General features: G+C 42.7%; 1 protein-coding gene and 1 long non-coding RNA gene across 4 annotated transcripts in view; both read left to right on the top strand.

Moving 5' to 3' along the window:
• SSH2 (slingshot protein phosphatase 2) overlaps window positions 1-19333 on the top strand; it is a 91721-nt gene that overhangs the window by 5653 nt on the left and 66735 nt on the right. The window lies entirely within an intron of this gene.
• LOC117245311 lies at window positions 2005-9859 on the top strand. 2 transcript variants are annotated; one of them, XR_004499910.1, is made up of 3 exons: window positions 2005-4905; window positions 8892-9068; window positions 9545-9859. It is a non-coding gene; the product is annotated as an uncharacterized LOC117245311 (long non-coding RNA). The 2 variants fall into 2 exon arrangements; XR_004499909.1 differs by having other exon boundaries at window positions 8892-9859.

The following is a 19333-nucleotide window of genomic DNA, read 5'->3' as shown; positions in this document are numbered from 1 at the left end:
CTTCAATGGTGAGACGCACCCTTGCTGTGCATGCCAGTGATCATGAAACTGCTGGCAAATGCCCTGTGACGTGAACTCCTTATGGCCCCGGTAAATGGAACACCCCTGGCACTTGCTGAAAGGCGTTCTGCTTGTAGCTCCTCGCTGCTGTTGGGTGCACTGTTCCTCCTCCTCCTCCCAAGAGACTCCTAAACTGAGGCTTCATGGAAATAATGAAATTACTGCATTGGTAGGGGCTGTTTCAGGATGAAATTACTGGGGAACTTAAAGCCACAGTGTAAACTTCTTGTATTGAAGTAGTCAAAGATATTAGAGTATTGCATCTGACCTGTTTTGAAAGAACTGTTTTATCAGAGATCATAGTGTCCCTCTACTGATCTCATACCAGAGCTCTGGAGGTGGCTTTGATGCTTAAGCTTTCCACTGCTCTGCCAATGGAGAAGCACAGGAGATCTTGGAGAAGTAAATTCCAGAGATGTTGTCTCAGGAGTTGGTCTGCAGCTTGTAACTGAATTAAATATCCAAAAAATAAATTTTAATGTGGAAAGCCAGTCCCGTCCCAGTGGCTATTCTATTCTCACTGGCTGCTATCGTGTCCCTTCTGTTTTGATGTACAGAACTATGATATTTAAAATTGCAGCAAGAGCTTTTAAGACTTGTTCAACTGGCTTGGTTTAGCTTCCACAGCTGTCATCTGAGAAATGTGTACATTAGGATTCTTCAGAAAAAAAGTCCTGAAACAAAACATGTCAGGCTTTTCATCTCTACCCTTTTTACACAATGATGAGAATGAGGGACAGGGCATGTGCCTTGCATGTGTAAAATGCTTTGCTTTCCAAAGGAGAGCTAGTTGGTAGTTAGAGGTAGTCTGACTCTTCTGAGTGGTGCAGGACCAACCCTTTCACTCAGTCCATCTAAAAATGGAGTTTCCCACAGGTCTCTGAAGCTCCTGCATGGACTGCAGAGAGTCAGCTGATGTCTGTGAGCTTCTTGTGCAGTAGCAGCTATCCTTTAGAGCCTGCTGTTTCCTTGCAGTGGTTATGTGTTCTGGAGAATCTTCAATAGGAAACAGGGTGTCACACTGAAAATTGGCTCACAAGTTGCTGTGGGGCTGGCAGGGAAGTGACTCAGCTCTCTGACCTATGGACAGAAGCTAAACCTAGGTACAAGAGGAAATGCTAAGTGATGAGATAAAGGTGTTTCTGGAATAAGGATTGATTCTTTTTTTGTTCTTCGTTGTTTCTGTTGTCTTTCTGGTTTTGTTTTTCTTTCCGCAGACCTCCTCAACAGTTTTAAATAGTTTAAAGACAAACAGCTCTGGGCATGTTCTTCAGAGATGCTGTAACCACTGTATTTAAATACAGTGTTTCAAGATGTGGTAGGAAACAGCTACCTAGGTGCTGTATTGTCTTCCTGAGTGAAGTGCAAACCTTGAAATGACAGCCCTCCCCTTTTCCCTTTCACATTGCACAATGGTTCACAACGATTTAATTCACGCTCTGAACAAATATTTTTATTATGTAACATCTATGGAGTTTTGTTACTGGGAGCTCTGGTTTAATTTTTTTCAGCTCAGTTGTATTTATGTGGAGGAGCAAGCTTGTGACTTCAAAAAGTGAAGTGAGACAGGACAACTTAGATCGTTTTGTTCTTTGTGGTGTTTCTTCCTCCTTGGTAGTATTTTGGTACTGCAGCAGTTAATAGAATGTGTAAGCCTGAATTTGAATTCCACCTCGTAATGAATCTTGAGACAGTAGCTACCCCTGTAGTGTGGTTCAAGTTTAATATTGCATAAAATTGTAATTACAGTTGCACATGGGAATAAAATATGACTATATATTATTAATACATATATTTATATATTAATGATATATTTTATATATTATTATAATTATGCAATATTTATAGATGTGATATATATTAATATGTAACATTAAATAATTATATAATATATTATTAACATATATAGTATATATAATAATATCTATATTATTAATATATATCTCTTGCTTTTAGTGTTTGCCTGCCACTGTGTCCCTCAGCACTTCACTGTGTGGTGCTGAAAGGGAGTTGTCCTTTTGTGCAGCTTCTTCTCTGCTCTGGAATCTCAAATAAGAGATTATCAGGCAAAACCAATATGAGCAGAGCATATTTTCAACCCCTTTCCCAAAAGTTGGGCATAGTTGTAGGATCCTTTAAGGCAAAGGAGGTATTACTAGTTAACATTTATAGTATGACTGGAATAGAGTTTGCACAGTCTCAGTGGGTGAAATGAATATTTTTCGCATACACTTTACAGATCTCTGGTTTCAACTTGTACTTCACACTGCAAAGATAACAACTGTGCCACATGCTTCTGCAACCCACACTTCTGGTCCTTGAAGTGGAATTTTTCTCCTTTACACATAAACCAGAAACTGCTCTGGTTGAGAGGAAGCTCTGTTTAACTTAGATCTGTTCATGTTGACTGTACATGGCTGAGATGGTTATTTTGGGGCAGTTTCTATCTGCTTCTCATATGACAGAAAGTTCAAATTTGACTTTGCATTGAGGAGAAAGGAAAAGTTTGAGAAAGGTTGTTTTTTTTTTGGTTTTTTTTTAGTATTTGTGGAAAAGATGGCATGAGCCAAAATAAATTTTTTAGCTTGAGCACTTGCTCACATCTTGGTCCTGAATTTGATAAGTGCCCTATTTAAAAAGTAAAGTAATAAAAACCCAACAAAACCAAAACTAAATAGCCCCACAAAACCCAACCCAAAATTACTCAGCTTGTTTTAAATTTAAACTTGCAAGTTTGATTTTAGGACAGATGAGCACAGAACGCCTTGAGCCAAAGGGAGTACATGACAGAGACAGCTTGAGGTGAGAAGTGATCTGTGCATGTCAGAATTTCATTTGCTCCCTGGGAAGTGGGACATCCTGGACATACTTCACCCTCCTCAAACTTCACTTTGGCAGTGAACATTCTCCACATATGCTGTGGGAGATGCTGAAGAACCCTGAAGGGTAAGAGATACCAGCAGTCTTAGTGCAGACTCTTTTCCGGGGGCATATGGGGAGCAATTTCCTAGCTGAGTGCTAATAGTTTGTCTAACGTGCAGCATTGCTCTTCGTGGCTTGGCACAGGTTCAGTGCTCTGTGTGGTGTGGAAGCACACTGTGTAAAATGTGAGAACTTCCTGCTGTGATAAGGAACCAACAGTTCTTCCAACAGGTGTAGTCTTTAGCTGCAGTGCTGAAGATGTAACAGAAATGTTTGTTGTCATGGGCCTTCAATATTGTCAATCTCAAACTGAGTCTGGCTGAACAGCTCAGAAGGCAGAGCTTCACTTTTTGCCTTGCACTGCTATGATAAGAGAATTAGGAGGGGAAGCTGTGTTCAAGAATCTCTAATCCATGATGGTGGCTGTGACTGAAATGAATAATCTTATTTTAAAGGGTGCTCTAAACCACTAAAGCTTTATAAATATTAATTTTGTTCATTTGTTTCCTAATAAAAGGCTTTCATTCATTAAATTGGTATTTATTTATTAACCTGACAAACTAATAGCAAGCTCTCTTCTTTCAGTGTATGCATGTGCCATATCACAATTCTGCTTGTCACAGTAATAAGAACTTCATTCATCTGCCTTAAAATGTCATTGATAACAACCTGGCAGTAGCCCAGCTTGGAGCAAGTTAACTACAAAAGGCTGCATTGTAAATCTTTCTGAGAGTACATGCTACATTAAGTCTAAAATTAAAAAAAACAAAGAGAGAGAAAGAGAGAAATGTGCAGGCTGGTCTGAGCGTCATACAACTGTCAAATAGGTTCAAACCCTTGAAAAAGCACGGAACTCTGTACGGAGGAATTCTGGCTGCAGATGGGTTAGTTTGGAATGAAGGATGCATTCTTCTCACTTTAAAATCTTTGGGGTACACTGAATTTATAAGCCTCATCTTAAAATGAAAGTGAATGCCTTGTTGAACCACAAGCAGCTAAATAAGAGCTTGGACATGTAAGCATCTTGTTATTTCCTTTTGTCTCATCTTTCTATGACTGGGATAAAAGCTATAATCTGAAAATAGTCACATGCCTCTGGAGTTAACTGCTAGGAGTACTGTGAGTTTGTCTTGGTTATAGAAACCTTCCCCATCTGCAGCCTGTGCACCAAACCTGTTTATTCACCCATAAGTTCACAGAGTGCAAAGAGGGTCTGTCACATGCCAAAGTTCAAATATCTGGTCTCTGCCAGCTCCTCTGGAAGGACCTGAGCTGCTCCTTGCTCTGCAATCCTGTGTATGGGGCTTCACATTCGTGGAGGTTTAGGACTTTGTGCCTTTGACTCTCCCGTTCTTAAAACTATTACAAATTAAATTAGTAGCCTGGGGAAGGATGAACTGATCTGTCCATGAAACCGATGCAGAGTTTGTGAACTTTATGTAGAGAAGCTCCCAGGGATCTTTAAAATGGACCATGTCCTGTGCTGCATGTGAGGGCTGTGGGGTTTGGTGTAGCCCCTGACTAACCTAGGCAGTCTCACTGAACAATTTAACATCTGCGTTGACCATGAAGCTTTAACACATCCTCATCCAGGGTCTTCTGGGAGCACTCTAAGCATGCATTAAACACTGTGGTTCTCATCCTACACTCCAGACATGGCAAAGGCTCAGGCAGCGTTGGGAAGGGCTTTCTCACAACTGGTGTGTTTACAGTCGGATTTCTTAACTGGAACGGGGACTGCAAGAGTTTTTAAAAACTAAAAACCCAAACCCTGCAATTTCATGCTGCTTCACTTGTGTGGTTTTTGTTTTGTCTCTTTCTTAAGTATAGTGTATGGACAGCGCCATGGGTTAGGGAACACTTCTGCTTCATCTTCAGAGACTTTTCGTATGTAGCCTTCTGCTGAAGTCAATGGGTGTGGAGGTAAGCAGTGCTGAGTGCTTTCTGACAACATCACTGCCACCCACTCTGCAGCCTGATGCACACAGCACTCCTTGTATTTGAGCATTGTTTTTCTGCAAAAAAGTTGCATGCGGTTGCACAATAAAGACACGGCTTATTTGTGTAATGCAAATCTGTTCCTGCTTGTTGGTACAAAGTGCAAGCAGCGAGCATCAAAGTGCTGAGACTTCACAGATCCTGCATGAACACTTGCCACTGAACTTCAGTGACATCCTGCATTATGTCAGAATAAAAGATGACATCACAGTTGGTCTGTGAGTGAATGGGATTTGAACTCAGGGTTGAATGTTGCTGCCTGGAAGGTTGCTGATGCTCAACACCCTTCGCTCTGCTACTATTTGTTTGTTTATGTATTTTTACAGCTGCTGAGTTTAGTTTCTCAAAGGTTAATTATTTTATCAGGAGCCAGTCAGAATCAGAGTTTCCTGTTTCCTTGTCTTTCTGTTGATTTCCTTTTTTGTTGAAACACAACTTTCTCTGTTGGAGCAACTCAGTTTCCGTCTAGTGACTTGAAGTGTCTGAAATGGCCTGGTATTCTCACAGAGATATTGACAGTGGGGTCTGGTGACTAAATTGTTGTGATAAAACAAAAATTCATTGGTTGATGCTGTTGAAATCCGCTGACTTTTCTATGCTCCTAATAGAAGGCTTTAAAATATCCAGCTGCAGACTGATCCTCTCCAAGCATGTGACGCTGACATCAGTCCTAGAAGTGAGGCGTTGAACTGCCTCCAAAAATGAGCTCATCGGGTAATATTCAATGCACTGGTTTAGCAAAATATTAATTAATTTGATTACGTGGTCACCTGTACATACTCTTTGAAAGATGGCAGTTCATTCCAATTTTAGTTGCTACTGTTCAAGATACCAGTGTTACAAAGATCCTGTTGATAGGACACTGTGTTCCCACTGTATGCTGGGACCTGGGCTTGGCAGAGCCAGTCTCTAATTGCCACTAACTTGTTCCAAGACTTGCCAGTTTCTTGACTTTCCTTCTCTCTGCATCCCTCCCAATAAGCTGCAGGGAATAAGACAAGATTCTGTTGTCAAGCCATCTGTCTAAAGCCACTCATAAAACTTGCTCAATTTTCTTGTGGCTCCCTTGACTTTTTAAATGGCTGTGTAAAAACACAGCCATGTGCTTTCCCAGAAGTTTGAGTAATGATCCATCTTCATTTTGACCTGCCTGATACCAAAGCTGAGTGACCATAATGAAATTAAACCCTTGCAGAACTGCCCTGGAGGCTTCCTCCCCTCGTGTAGCTTGAGGTCAGCAGTAACTGCAGACTTCCTCTTACAGCCCACACAGAGTGTGGATTCGAGCAACATTGGACTGATGGTGACCCCAAATGCTTGGCTGTTATTTTATAAACTTGAAGAAATTTTGTATTTACCTTTAATTACAGTAGTCACATGTTCTAGATGCAACTGTGTGAGCACATCAACATGTGTCTGATTATTTATTTATTTGAAACATGGGCATAAGAGAAACAGTTTGTTAGAAGGGTTTGTGTGCATTTGTGCAGAAAGAGTTTTGTCTTCCTCCCCTCAACCAGTATTTTCCTCATGTTAACTGCACATTGCAGGATTGTTAGTTTTGGATTCTGTTTCCCCCTGAATACAAGTCTTTATGGAGCTGCCCACTGCTCCTTTCTTTCAAGAAATGCTGCTGCTAACTTAAGACAGAGGAAGATGCTATGTGTAACTGGGCTGTAACGATGCCTGAATTGCAAACTGTTGTGCAACTAAAGAATGGTATTGTGCAAAACAGAATGAAAAAACTGCTGCTGATGAGCACAGAGAGTTGAGGCAACAAGAAGCCCTACTTGGAGAGCAAGAGAAGCTGGGTTTGAAGAACAAGTAGTAGAAAACAAGATAGGAAGGCTCTGTTCCTGCAAGAGTAAATGATCCCTTAGAGCAGCCAAGGAGGCTGTTTGATGTGAACTCTGTGCAAAGTTCAGTGGAGAGTGTGCTCCGATGTCCTGTGTGATGCTGCTTCTTTCTCCTCCTTGTTTACAAGAAGCTGGTACGATTTCAGAATAAACTTCTGAAACATCCTTGGTGGGAGAATTTGGATGACAAAATACTTCTTAGCATGTAGAAAGTTATTTCTACGGCAGTAACTGTTGAAGCTGGCTGAGTGGCTGCTGCCTGGTTTTGGTTAATGTCAGGAATTGTGCTGGTGGGAAACAAGTCCTGGGGTGGGACTGTGCAGTCTCCGTTGTGCCTCAGCACAGTTCTCAGCATACTTCAGATGCTGCCTCTGCAAAACGATGAAATAAACTTCCGCTTTTCCCAGTAAAATGCCTGTAGTACACAGATCACGGAGTTGTTTTTGTCCATCTTTATTTAACAATAACAAGGGTTGTGCAGAAAACATGCAGGGCGTGGAAATGGAGAGCTGAGCCCCATCTATCCTCTGCTGCTGAAGGGTGGGAGGAGGTAGGAAAGCATGGAAAAGAGGAAAACAGCTTTGCCTGTGCCTGTTTTGATACTGAAGAGCTCTTCCCAGTGATCTGAGAAGGGGGTGGGGAGAGAACCAGATGCTCTTAGGAAGTTCATACCATTGTTAATAATGTAATTCACAGATGGTGGTGAAGGCCTTGAAGAGGCTTTCATGCAGTACTTACGCTCTGTAACAGATCATCACATAAGGGCTCACAAATAGAGATGACTTAATCCCAAGGATGAGTCTACAGTGATCTGTTTGATGATAGGCCTGCAGATCACTGCAACCTTTTTAAACAGTTAAGAGCCTCAGGATCCCTGGATGTTGAGCACTACAATTGGACCAATCTCTAATTAAATTGTCAGGATAAAATGTTCATATAGCTTTGAGACTTTTCCAATGACAATAGCGCTTGAAATTAGAAAACAAGTTCCTTTGTCCTGGTACAGAAATCAATACAGGTAAAGCATGAACATCAGTTTGTACAATGACATCTTGTTAAGAGGCAGTTTTGCTTTTATTTCCATTTGTCTGCTCGGAGCTGGAAGCAGAGCTTGTCTGTGTTCTGAATAGCTGTCAGTACTTTGTGACAGCTAAGAAGTATTGAGCCTTGCATGTCCTCCTGTTGAAAAAGAAGTCGCTCATACCTATAAGCTTTACAGCAAATGAACAGGCTGCTTGTTTTCAGACATGTAGAATCAGAAAAGATTTAGCTCAAGTGCTTGCAATAAAATTCAATATTTGTATGTTTGTGAGAGGCTTATTGATAAGATCTTCCCTGGCTGCTGGTCAGCTTTTTTATTTGGTGTAAGCTGTGTAACTACAAGTATTTATCGGGGACTTGTAAGCAATATTGGCTTGCATGTGTAGCACTAGAACATGAGAACTGATCTTGGTTTTGTTTGTTGCGGTCTTTTCAAGTGAGACATTCCCATTGTGGGTTTTATTATTATCATTAACTTCAAGTTTAAATTGAATTTAGTAAATTGACTTCTTGTGATGTTTGTCATGTGATGGTTCATGAGCTCTGAAGAATGTGCTCCTGTGACTTCAGCCATGTATTTGCCTGTACCAATGTAGGCTGTATCATGTGTTCTTTCTTGTTGGTCTTGCATTTTGAGCTACGTAGTGGAGGGGGTTGGGAGAAAAAAAAAGGAGGGGGGGGGGGAACTATTTCAGGGCTAAGCTACCAGAAATTCTCAGACTGCTTAATTTGTGACCTTGTTCCCTAGTTAAATGCAACCCAGGATTTTCTGCCTCTTCCATAGTTTCACAGAAGTGTTTTCTGCATTAGAAGCTGAGTTTTTCTCTTACTATCCTTGTTAAAAAACAGGAAAACACAATGCTTTGGTAAAAGAAATACCTTGACATCTTGGGGAAAGAGATTTTTTTAATCCTTGGTGGGTGGTTGTGCTTTAACTGAGAAAGTTAGAAACTGTCTTTCTGATCCACATTTTTTGCATATATCAACTGTAAAGCAATATCTTTATTACTGCAGTAAAATGAACAAAGTTGAAATGACTGCATCTGTGCCAAGAATTTTTGTTTTCACCACAATGGCCGAAGTTTTGGAGCACTAAAAGTGCTGTCAGTGAGTCTCCAGCTCCTTGTCTCACTGCCTGCCTGTGCTATGTCCAGTGGAAGCAGAGCCCTCCCAGGACTGAGGACTCACAAGGTCAGAATTCATATTAGGTTTATTATTTTAAGCAGCATTTTCCAGCGTTAGGCATCCTTCTGTTTATTTCCCTGACACCATGTAATGCTGTTTTTCATTTATATATCTACACATATGTACACATACATATATGTGTGTTGCTGCTGCTGTTCAATCCTCTGCATTTCCCCCTCTGCATTTGTGTAAATTATGTTTCAACAGAGCTGTACTTTATACAGTTCCCATACAATGAGAGTTTTTTTGTAGTTTTTGTGTCTGCGTGGGCTAAGCATTTCTTTAGATTTGAATCCAACATCAAAGTCATACTGGTTTAATACAATGTTTTTATATCACCTTTTTTTCTCCAAGTTGGATTTTATTTTAAGCTCTGACTCTCTTACTTTTGATGCATAATTTGAGACTTTGCTAGCTCTTCACATTATAAAAAAAAAAAACCCAACCAAAACAACCCACACACAAAGCTCTATTTTCCTTAGCTCATACAGTATTTCCACTTGGCTCAGAAGATGTGGATTTGTGAGCTGAGGGAATCCTCATCTGGCTGGTCACCCAAGCCTTCTTCAAGAGTATTAGAAGGATCTACAGCCTAAGTTCATCAGAGGGCTGACCTGCTCTGGTTTTAATGAGATTTATTATACCTGTACCTGTTGGATTCTGTGGTTTTGATCTTCAAAATTATCTGAATAAACCTGTTAGTGAAAGCAAAACTGTTGACAGAAAACTGACTTTACTCAATCTGCCCTGTGTTAAGATTACTGATTTTTGGAATTAAAATAATATCTGTTGTGGCATTGGCATGGAACTTCTGTGTGGTGTTTAGCAAAAATGCTTGTATCCATGCTTCCTTTCTTAACTCCTCCAGTCTCCCTCTCTGAAAACCACACTGATCAAACCCTGATACTGCAGTCCAGGCTTGGAGAGGGTGGAAGAAACAAATCTGGAAGTAGGGGTTGATGGATGATTGTGTATGGATGTTATGGATACAGCTGCATTCCTAACACATGTAGGAGAGATTGGGAGGGGTCAGTCTTGGCCAAACGTAAATGTGTATTTTCCCTAAAACTGCCTTTGTTTTTCATGAAAGCTCAACAGTATTTATTGATTTGAGTTTTGTTAGCTTAAATCCTGAGAATTCTCAGTTTGCTCCAAAATGAGTTCCTCTGAACATTCAGCTTGTCAAATATCTGTGGTCCTCCAGGGCCTGGAAAGGGATCCAGAGGCACTGCAGGGGTATAGATGTGCACTGGTTATGGTTGAGTGAAGGCAGCGCTGGGGAGCAACACAAGCAGGCGAAGTGGTGTCTGGAATGAGAGTATCTGGGTCAGCCTCCTCTGGAGCTGCAGGACACGTGAGATGCTGCTCTAGTCTGGTTGTACTTCTTTCAGTTTGGTGACTCCCATGGAGGTTTAACACAACTCTAGAAGATGCAGGTTGACAGGCCTGCAGCAGAGGTGGCCAGTGAACACAGAGATTTGACTGGTTCCACCAAGATTTGGCAAACCTGATGACTGGGTGATCTCAGGAGCTGTGAAGAAGAATGTGACCTGTCACTAACAGAACTCATCAACTTTCCTGTGCTGGCACTGGGACTTCAGACATGCAGCACTCAAGTCTGAGACAAATGCATTGCTGGGTGTAACGCATTTCCTTTTTTTTTTTTTGTTTGTTCGTATTAATGGAAGCAGAGAGCATAATGCAATCTTAAAATAGCTCCTCCGTGAATGCAGAAACATTCCACTTCTGACTAATTGGCCATTCAGAATGAGCATTTAAATATGCACTAGAGACTGAGCGGCGGCTTTCTATATCCACGTGAATGGAGTTGGAAATGTGCTGTACTGCAGAGTTGTGCAGGCTCCTTGCTTTGTCCTCATACCCCACAGTCCTCACTCAGTGTGACTGCTTTACCCTGGGAGGCAGAATGCATGTCCTGCTTGCTGGCTCTTTGCTTAGGCAGCAAGCTGAGGGGGCCGTTCATTTTCTCTACTCTCGAGACTTAGGATCTTGGAAGCACTAGGCTGATAAACAGCCCTCAAAACCAGATTTCTCTTTCTCTTGTTTGTGAATGACCAGGAACACAAAGAGCTTATGGTCCGAGTCCTGGCTCCAGTGCATGGCTTGGAGAGCTTGGCACACACCAGGGAGCCCATGTGCAGTGTTTTGACTCGGGCAGGCAGTGCCTGCTGCCCCAGAGCATTTGGCCAAGCTTCACAATGAGAGTAAGACACAAATGCAAGCGAGAGCTGCGGGGGCAGGTGTCACTGACATAAAACCTGTCCCAGTCTAAGGAGTTCTCTTGCACCCAGTCACTTCCTGCCCAGAGGATGGTACCACGCAGAGCTCTCTCCCAGGGGCACAAGTGCCACTGGAAGTGGGTGGGGTCTCACCTGTCAGAAAAGGGCACACTTTCATTTACTCACCTGTCCTGACTTTCTCTGCACTATATGAGTCAAATTTCTCTGTGCCTTCACTGGGTGTGTTTTGTTTTTCTACTGAGCAAATACACATCATTGCTGGGTCAGACGGTTGATGTTTTGTGCATAGTGAGACTGTCCTCGTGGTGTGCATGTGCCAGACTGTGTATGGCACTGGCCTCTCCTGGTAGGCTGAGGGTGTCCTAGCACTGTTTTTGCTCTCCTGCCCACAGGCTCAGTGCCAAGGGAACTGCCTGGGCCAGACCAGCCAGGCAGAGTCTACAGAGGTGATTTTCTTTCGCTGATCCGTGTTGCTTTTCCAAATCCCACATGGCCTATATGGCTGTAATTGTAGCTCATTTAGAGCCGACCTCAAAGGCAAGTTCTCCTTTCCTCCCAAAAAGGGGAGGTTTTTGCATAAGGGTTTACTCTGGTTTAAGGCTGCTTTATCTTAGTATAACATAAACCTGTTTCTAGTTATCTTAAGGCAGAAAGCAGCTAGGGGATTTGGATTGGACTGGATGATTGATTCCTGCTGATTTAAACAATCCATAAGGAGTGCCTTTTGCCTTTACCTAGCTAATCTTGATTTCCTTTTCTGGCATAGGCAGCAACAAGAACTTTACACTGTCTCTTGCAGTGGGACAGAGTTCTGGGAAGAGCCATATTCTGAACATTGGCTTGTGCAGCTCTGCTCTTCAGGTGGTTATTTATACAAGGCACTAGCCAAAGGGAAAGGAGAGTTTTAACAGGATTAACCTCAAGAAGAGAGTGTGGGGATTTAGGGATTAAGAACCAAAAGCAGCCAGCAATCAGTGATTTAAAATCTGCGGTAAGAGAGACAGTCTCTATAGACTATAGACGGGGAATACAGTCCTTCCTTACCTGCACAGCGTTGAGATTGGCAGTGTTTTTACCTTTGACATCTTGGAGAAGATGGTCTTAAGGATGCAGGATTTGTGTAGGGTATTTTATCTGAAGACTTGTGTATTAATGAGAAATTGTTCACAATTGGCAACTCCTTAAGAAAAAAAGGAAGGACTGAGTGCTTAGATGAGATCTCACACGTGGCACTGGGAAGGTATGCAAGGTGCCTTGCTCCAGTATAATGAGAACATCTGGTTTCCATAGATTTGTAACTCTTGTAGCTTCATGCACTCCCCTTTTACACCTTCTACCCTTGCCTTAAAGTGTTTCTGTTGTCCCATATATTTATTTTTTCCCCTGATGCTGTTATGTATCCCCTGCAGGGAAAATCCTGCTAGATTACTGGATTGATAGAAAGATTTGGAGATGCGGGGGAGATCAACAAAAACCTGTTACTAAGGAGATGTGAGTTTTAGCACAGAGTCTCTAATGGCCAGTCTGCCGAAGGGGAAACAGATGGCACAAAGGAGGCTGGGATTATACAGACAAGTACCACAGGGCTGCAAATCTGATACATCCACTGAACTTCCTGGGGTCAGGCAAATCTAGGCTTGTGCCAAGACTAATGTGGTTCCTTTGCCTTTGGCACCGTGTTTGTGTCCTTCTGTTAAAGGCTGTTCTGGACAGTGGGCTTCTGCCTCAAGCATTCCTGCCCCAGGAAACAGCCAGGTTTGGCACAGAGTGAGGGCAGGTGGCTGTATGGAAGTGTCCCTTTGACAGGTCAAGCTGTACCTGCTGCCAGTGGCTCTCCCTTCCTGAGAGGGAGAAATAACCAAACATAACCCTGCATTCTGCTTGAGTACAGCTTTTATGCTGCTACTGATGTTCTCATGTAGAAGAGTGACTTCTATCCTGAGAGAATGGGAGGATGACTGGTGGCCACAGTCGCTCCTGGCTTTTGACACAGCCTGGCCTTTATTGCAATGTAATATTTTGCAGAGGCTTAAATTTCAAGAGTGATGCTCCCAGCTATGTGCTGCTTGCTGGGCTCCTGCTTCCCCGACTCCTGCCTGCTCCAGAGAGACGTGACATGGCACTGCTGGTCTGGACAGAGCAGTGGGTAAATAAGCAAAGGCAGAATTCATCCTGACTGAGGAGAAACAGTGCTGGAGTCACTTTTGCAAGAGGCTAATTAACATCTGGTTTTGCATTTAACTTTCAGGCTGGCTCTAGAGAGTGTTTTGGTAAACAGGACACTGATTTGTTAATAGTGGGAGAGTGCTAAATGACTACAGTGCTAGAATTAATAACTTGACAGCATATCCTCTTCTCCTTTTCTTTCCTCCCACAGCAATTTGGACTGATACCCAAATAAACAATAACAAATAAATTTCTGGAGGAGCTGGCTGGGAGAAATAATAAAAGTCAAGGGGCACTCGTTATGCAACATTGTTCTGCTAGTATTTGACTCATCCAGAAAACCCTGTTCTACTCCCTAGCTTCATTTTCCTTTTTCTTTTTTCTCTTCAGCCTCTCTTGAGGAGGTGTTATATTTACTGCCTTGCTTTTGGTCCCTCAGAAACTCCCCTCCTTGGATCTCCAGTTGCTGTAGGCATGGTGTGCTGGAAGAGTGTAGGCAGAACCCTACTGCAGAGAAACAGCATGCAGGAGCCTATAAGACAGCTTGTGTCAGGCAAGAAAATTGCTCTGGCTTTAATTCCAACCACGTGAGACTAATACCTGGGAGTATTTTGTGAAGAAGTGAGTGAATCCGAGTAGTGTATAACTGTTATGTCCTGGTTCTAATAGCAGTAGTCCCCTGCCAGAAGTGGGGCAGCTGGGAGGCTGTTGTGCACCTCAGGGAGCGTACAAGGAGTACGCTCTGTACCTTGTGATTCTCTCTGCAGCGTCTTGCCAGAGAATATCTTCAGGCGTTCCTTTCCCTCTGCTCTCCACAGACTCTGCTTTGTGTCCTGCATGCACAGAAAGCTGTCCCAGCAATTCCTTTTGAAGTTTTGCCTGAAACACTTGGGGGTTTTTCCTTACCCAAACGGAGGCTAGAGGTGAAGGGACTTTGCTGCCAATTCCTGTTCTGATCTAGAGTCTAAACTCCTGCTGTTAAAGCTCTACCAGCCACTTCAGTTCTGGATATGTCACTGCAATAGAGCAGAGCCTCCCCGGCTGTGCTCCTGCTTGAATCCAGGGTTATGCAATAGCAGCCTGCAAGTGCCAACGCAGATGCTGCTGCATCCAGACACGCTGTACAATGTAGTTGCTTGGATACCCCTTTTTTTTGTTATTTTTCTCACAAATGCTAGGTAATAATTTGCAACTCGTAATTATACCGTTGAACACAGATTCAGGTTAAGCAATGTAAAGAATTTGAAAGATTAATTATTTCCTCTCTGCTTTTTAAAGGTTGGGCATTGTGGAATTTGCAAAGACTGCGTGTTGCTCTGTTCTCTTTTCAGAGTCTTTATTTCATCTTCATAGGTGTTAAATAACTTCCCCCTTTGAGAATATCTTTCATCTAGAGAATCATCTCTTAATTATTGATGCAACATGCCAAGATCCCTGAGTGGCCTGGCTGCTGGTGCTTTTATTTTGGGTAGGTCACAAAGATTTATGCGCTGCTCCTAATTCTCTGTGTTGTGTGCTTCTTACGTCAAGAGGAGATTTGACAGGGACTTGAAGGGATTGGATCTTAGAGTATGTGAGAGTCTCCTGTAGCATTCTGGCAGGGAGAAGGATACTTTTGTGTTACAGGCAGCCCCTGGGCTCTACAAGCTGGTGTGGGGTGAAGGTGCAGCTGAAACGTGTCTCAGGGATGGCTGCGTATGCTTTGATCTGTGGAATTTGAGGCAAGATATCAAAATGAAAAAACTACCTGGTTGTGCTGCTGCTGCTGACCAGGAATTGGACTTCTAGCAAGAGGGCTGTGCTGGCACAGCTTCATTTTATGGACACAGCTATGACAGAAGTAGGAACGGTATCCAAATACCTCTATTGTTCCATTATGGGAATAACATATTTCATGTATGTTGCAGGTGGATCAGCATCGTTTTAGTGACCCTACTGTACATACTGGAAAAGTCAAAGCTCTGGAGTTACAACTTGATCAGAGCCCTAGAATAACTCCCTGATTTTTAATTGAGATAACTCCTGCAGGGATACAAATGAGCGTGCACCAAGGTAAACTAGATGCTAACAGGAAGATTTCTGATTGCAAGACAAAGACCCTTCCCTTTGCCGTGTACCTCCCTTCCTTCCACCCTCCTCCTCCTAAAATAGCCTTTCAGCATGAGTGAAAACCAAATATTTTCCTTTCTTAAAAACACTTTCAAATGGTTTTTTTGTGTCAATGGGAAAGTAATTTAACCCAGAAGCTGGTCATGTCTGATCTATGTCCTTATTCCTTGTAATGCTTTCCTATTGCTCATGGATGGTTAAAGAGTATCAGCTGCAGATCCAGCTCTCCAACTTCCCTGCATATGGCTCATTAGCCAGTTTGCTTTTCAGGCTCCTTCAACCTTGTTTAATTCTAGCTGCCACTTTTTTAATGCAGCAGTTGAGGAGAGTCTCTCTCTCTCCAGCTGGAAACAGGCCCAGCTTCAGAGGTGAAGATGTGAGCCCTGTGGGTGAGGAGGTGCATGGCCAGGGCTGCTCTGGAAGTTCTGGAGGGCATTGGGAGGTTGAGTAAGGTCTGTGTTTTTAACAGGCAGTGACTGGAGAGGGTCTGAGGTGTGAATGTCCATCCTGCATAATTGCAGAGGGACAATTTCATGCATGTAAATGTGTCAGCCTGCATGAGTGGATAATGAACAGCTGCTTGTTGTGTTTACCTGAGGAGCTGGGATTTCATTTTATTCACAGACTGTTTGGCTGTGTAGAAGCCCTGCCCTGAGATTCAGCAGTGTACACACGCATATCTTTGACTTGGTCTTAGTCAAACTATACCCTTGACATCAGCAACAGTTTCCAGTATGAAAACTGGAGTTCCAGTGCCTGTGTTTATACAGCCAGTGAGTCTTCTCACACTTGGTCCTTCACCATAAGCATTTGTTACTGTTGTAGGGAAACAAATGCTCCTAGATTCTGAGATTTCCAGTGGACAATGTCATTAGCTTTGCCTAAAAGGAGACTAAGCAGATACCTTTAGGGTTCTGGTAGGCATTAAATCCAGCAAAGCACCATAATTACCAATTAAATACCTGTCTTTTCTGTTTTACTTACAGTGTGTTGAAAGACCTTCTGAAAGTCAGAGGGAAGATCTATTCAGGGAGACAGTAGTTCTGCTGGGTTTTTTTCCTAAGTGTCTGTAAGTGGCTAGAGATGATGTGCTACTACACAGTTTTAATGAGAGAAGTTATATTAATACGCATTTGATGTAGGGACATTTAAGGTGAATATATATCTGCAATATATGGGGTTTTTTTTCTTCCCTTTAGGTGGGTCTCTGATTAAGGCAAAAGCTGTTGTACTCCCCATCAGGCAGGCTGATTTCACTGCAGAAATTCAGTTGACAGTAATCTGCTTTTTAATCTGTTCTTGTGGTGTAGTGTAGCAGGCTGTGTCACACCGTATTTCTCATCCTAACTCTTGTTGCACCAGTTGAAGGCTTGTAATTTTTGTCTTGAAGTGTCTGAGTTTTAGTTCTGCAGTTTTTAGTGAGTGCTAATCTAAACAAGGTTTGCATAAATCTCTTTGCTCCAGCAGGAAGATGAAAGCTTTGATAAGGAACTTGTTTTTTTTTTTTTCTCTCTCGTGAGCAGGAGCACAATGTCTTTGACCTAAATATACCAATTACTGACATAGCAAAGTGATACAGAAAACAATCCAGAAGGAATGCCAGCCTCTGAATGAACACTTGGCTGCAGAAAGCTACTGCTTATGTGGAACCTCAGATCCAGAAGACATGTGAGGAGGAAAATGTTAATTCAAAACATTTCATGCAAATAGTGAGGGGTGAGAGAACAACGGCTGGAGAAATGCTTGTTTATCCCTTATCCCTATGGCTCAGGAGAGGTAAAAGCTCTATGCAAAACACAGTGCAGTTCTCCCCTTTCTCGTTTGTGGCCTGGTTTGCTCAGCTTTTTGAAGAACTTTTATGTCAAAGGCTTCCTGGTAGCAGCTTCTACTTTAAAATGTGTTTGATGGCAGATATAAGTATTTCAAAATGTAGCATTGAGCTTCCTCTGTAGATCATGCTAGGTGAGTTTATTATTTAGTTTCATCATTTTTATTCATGGTTAAGGTTAGCCACCTCTAGAGACCAAGGAAGTCTGAAGTGAATTGGTTTTCAGTTCAGCTTTGAGACCTATCCTCTATTGATGAGTACTTGCACATTGCTACCACACTGATGGTTTCCAGAATACACTGAGTAAATCACAGAATCACTAGGTTGGAAGAGACCTTCAAGATCCTCGAGTCCAACCAATGCCCTAATACCTTAACTAAACAATGGCACTGAGTGTCATATCCAGTGTTTTTTAAAACACATTCAGGGATGGTGACTCCACCACCTCCCCAGGCAGACCGTTCACACAAAGTGCTGCGGATTTCTGGTTTTCCATCTGGAACTTGCAGACTCTGGATGCCCATTTTTTGGTGGCCAAGTGACCCTTTTTAAAGGGTTGAACTACTACTAGACATGGTCAGACTGGAAGCGGTACCTGGTATGGTTTTGCATCTCCCCTCAACCCCCACTGAATTTGTGTGTAGTCTTGGGCTTCTTGCAAGAAAAAAGGGAACCTTTTATCAACCCAGGTTTTGGAGTCAGTGCTTGTTTCATTTTCCTAGGCAGTGTTGTTGCTGGCACTTCAGCCATACTGCAAATGCAGCATGTGTGGGCTTTTTGCTCACACAGTTTATTTAAGAGATTGATACAACTCAGACTACTGTAGGAAAGTCCCTCTGCTACAGAAATGTGTAATAGATATTTGGCAGTGCAACTCAAACATTTGTCTTGCTTTGTTCTAGCAGATGATTTGAGATTATTGATAGGACCAGTTCTGTGCAGTGTCTGCAGAAACAGAAATCTATTAAATATTTCATTTTGGAAGGCGTTGAACTTCAGTTCTGTGTGATGTCCCTGTACAGATCTTCATCCCTTGGACTTCATAAGCCTCTAATGAATTGCTTCTTTGGGTATCTGGTGCCAGTTCTGTGCAGATGTTGGGTACCCCAGGGCATCCCACGTGTCTGTGTCAGGAGTTGACTGAGCTCTAAGGAATCTGATCATCCAGTGGATGCTCTGTGTGCCTCTGTGTGCCTTGTGTTGCATTAGAGGAGAGGCTGTGGCTGCAGCAGTGGCACCCTCTGCAAGATTTGACCAGATTGGGTTATCCATGCATTGGCAAATAGTTGTGGGAGGGTGGCTTTTGTACTGACTTGCTTAATATTTGCTGGCACATGAGGAGAGCTCCCGTATGGAGAAGTGTGCACTGTGTGTGGCTGTAGCCCATACAAAGGGACACTGGGACACTGGTGGATGCTGTGAAAGGAGCATTTGCATGGTTTAATGACTGGATCAGTGCCTGGTTGCACAGCCTCTCATTTGACTAAAGCAGCTGCCTTCTTCCCAGCAAAGGTCATGTTCAGCTCAGAGGCACTTAGTGTGTGTCTGAACAACTGGACGAGATGTAGCCAGGGAAAGAGCAGGCAGGGATCTGGGAGACTGCTCATTTAATTACAGTCCTTGTCTTTGTAGTTCCTCCTTTGAGACTGAGTCCAAATCTGTCCATGTGGTGGACGTTTGACCATGTTAAGTGAAAAGCCCCTCTGATGGCATGGATACATCTAAATGTTGCTGTGGGTTTGGGGGATCTATATTAACTAATATTCTGTAATGTCTAAGTGTTCACCTCACAGCTACAAGCAAGATGTTGACTTAAGGGGTGAAAAGTCTCGAAATTGTTGGTGCTCTTTTGATATTTACTGGCTGTGACCACTCACTCCTCATAAAACCACTTCCCAGGCATTGTC

Source organism: Parus major, chromosome 19, assembly GCF_001522545.3.
Source record: "Parus major isolate Abel chromosome 19, Parus_major1.1, whole genome shotgun sequence".
In the NCBI taxonomy this organism is placed as follows: Eukaryota; Metazoa; Chordata; class Aves; order Passeriformes; family Paridae; genus Parus; species Parus major.
Note: the sequence above shows the minus strand (reverse complement) of the source record. Positions and strands in the feature narration are given on the sequence as shown.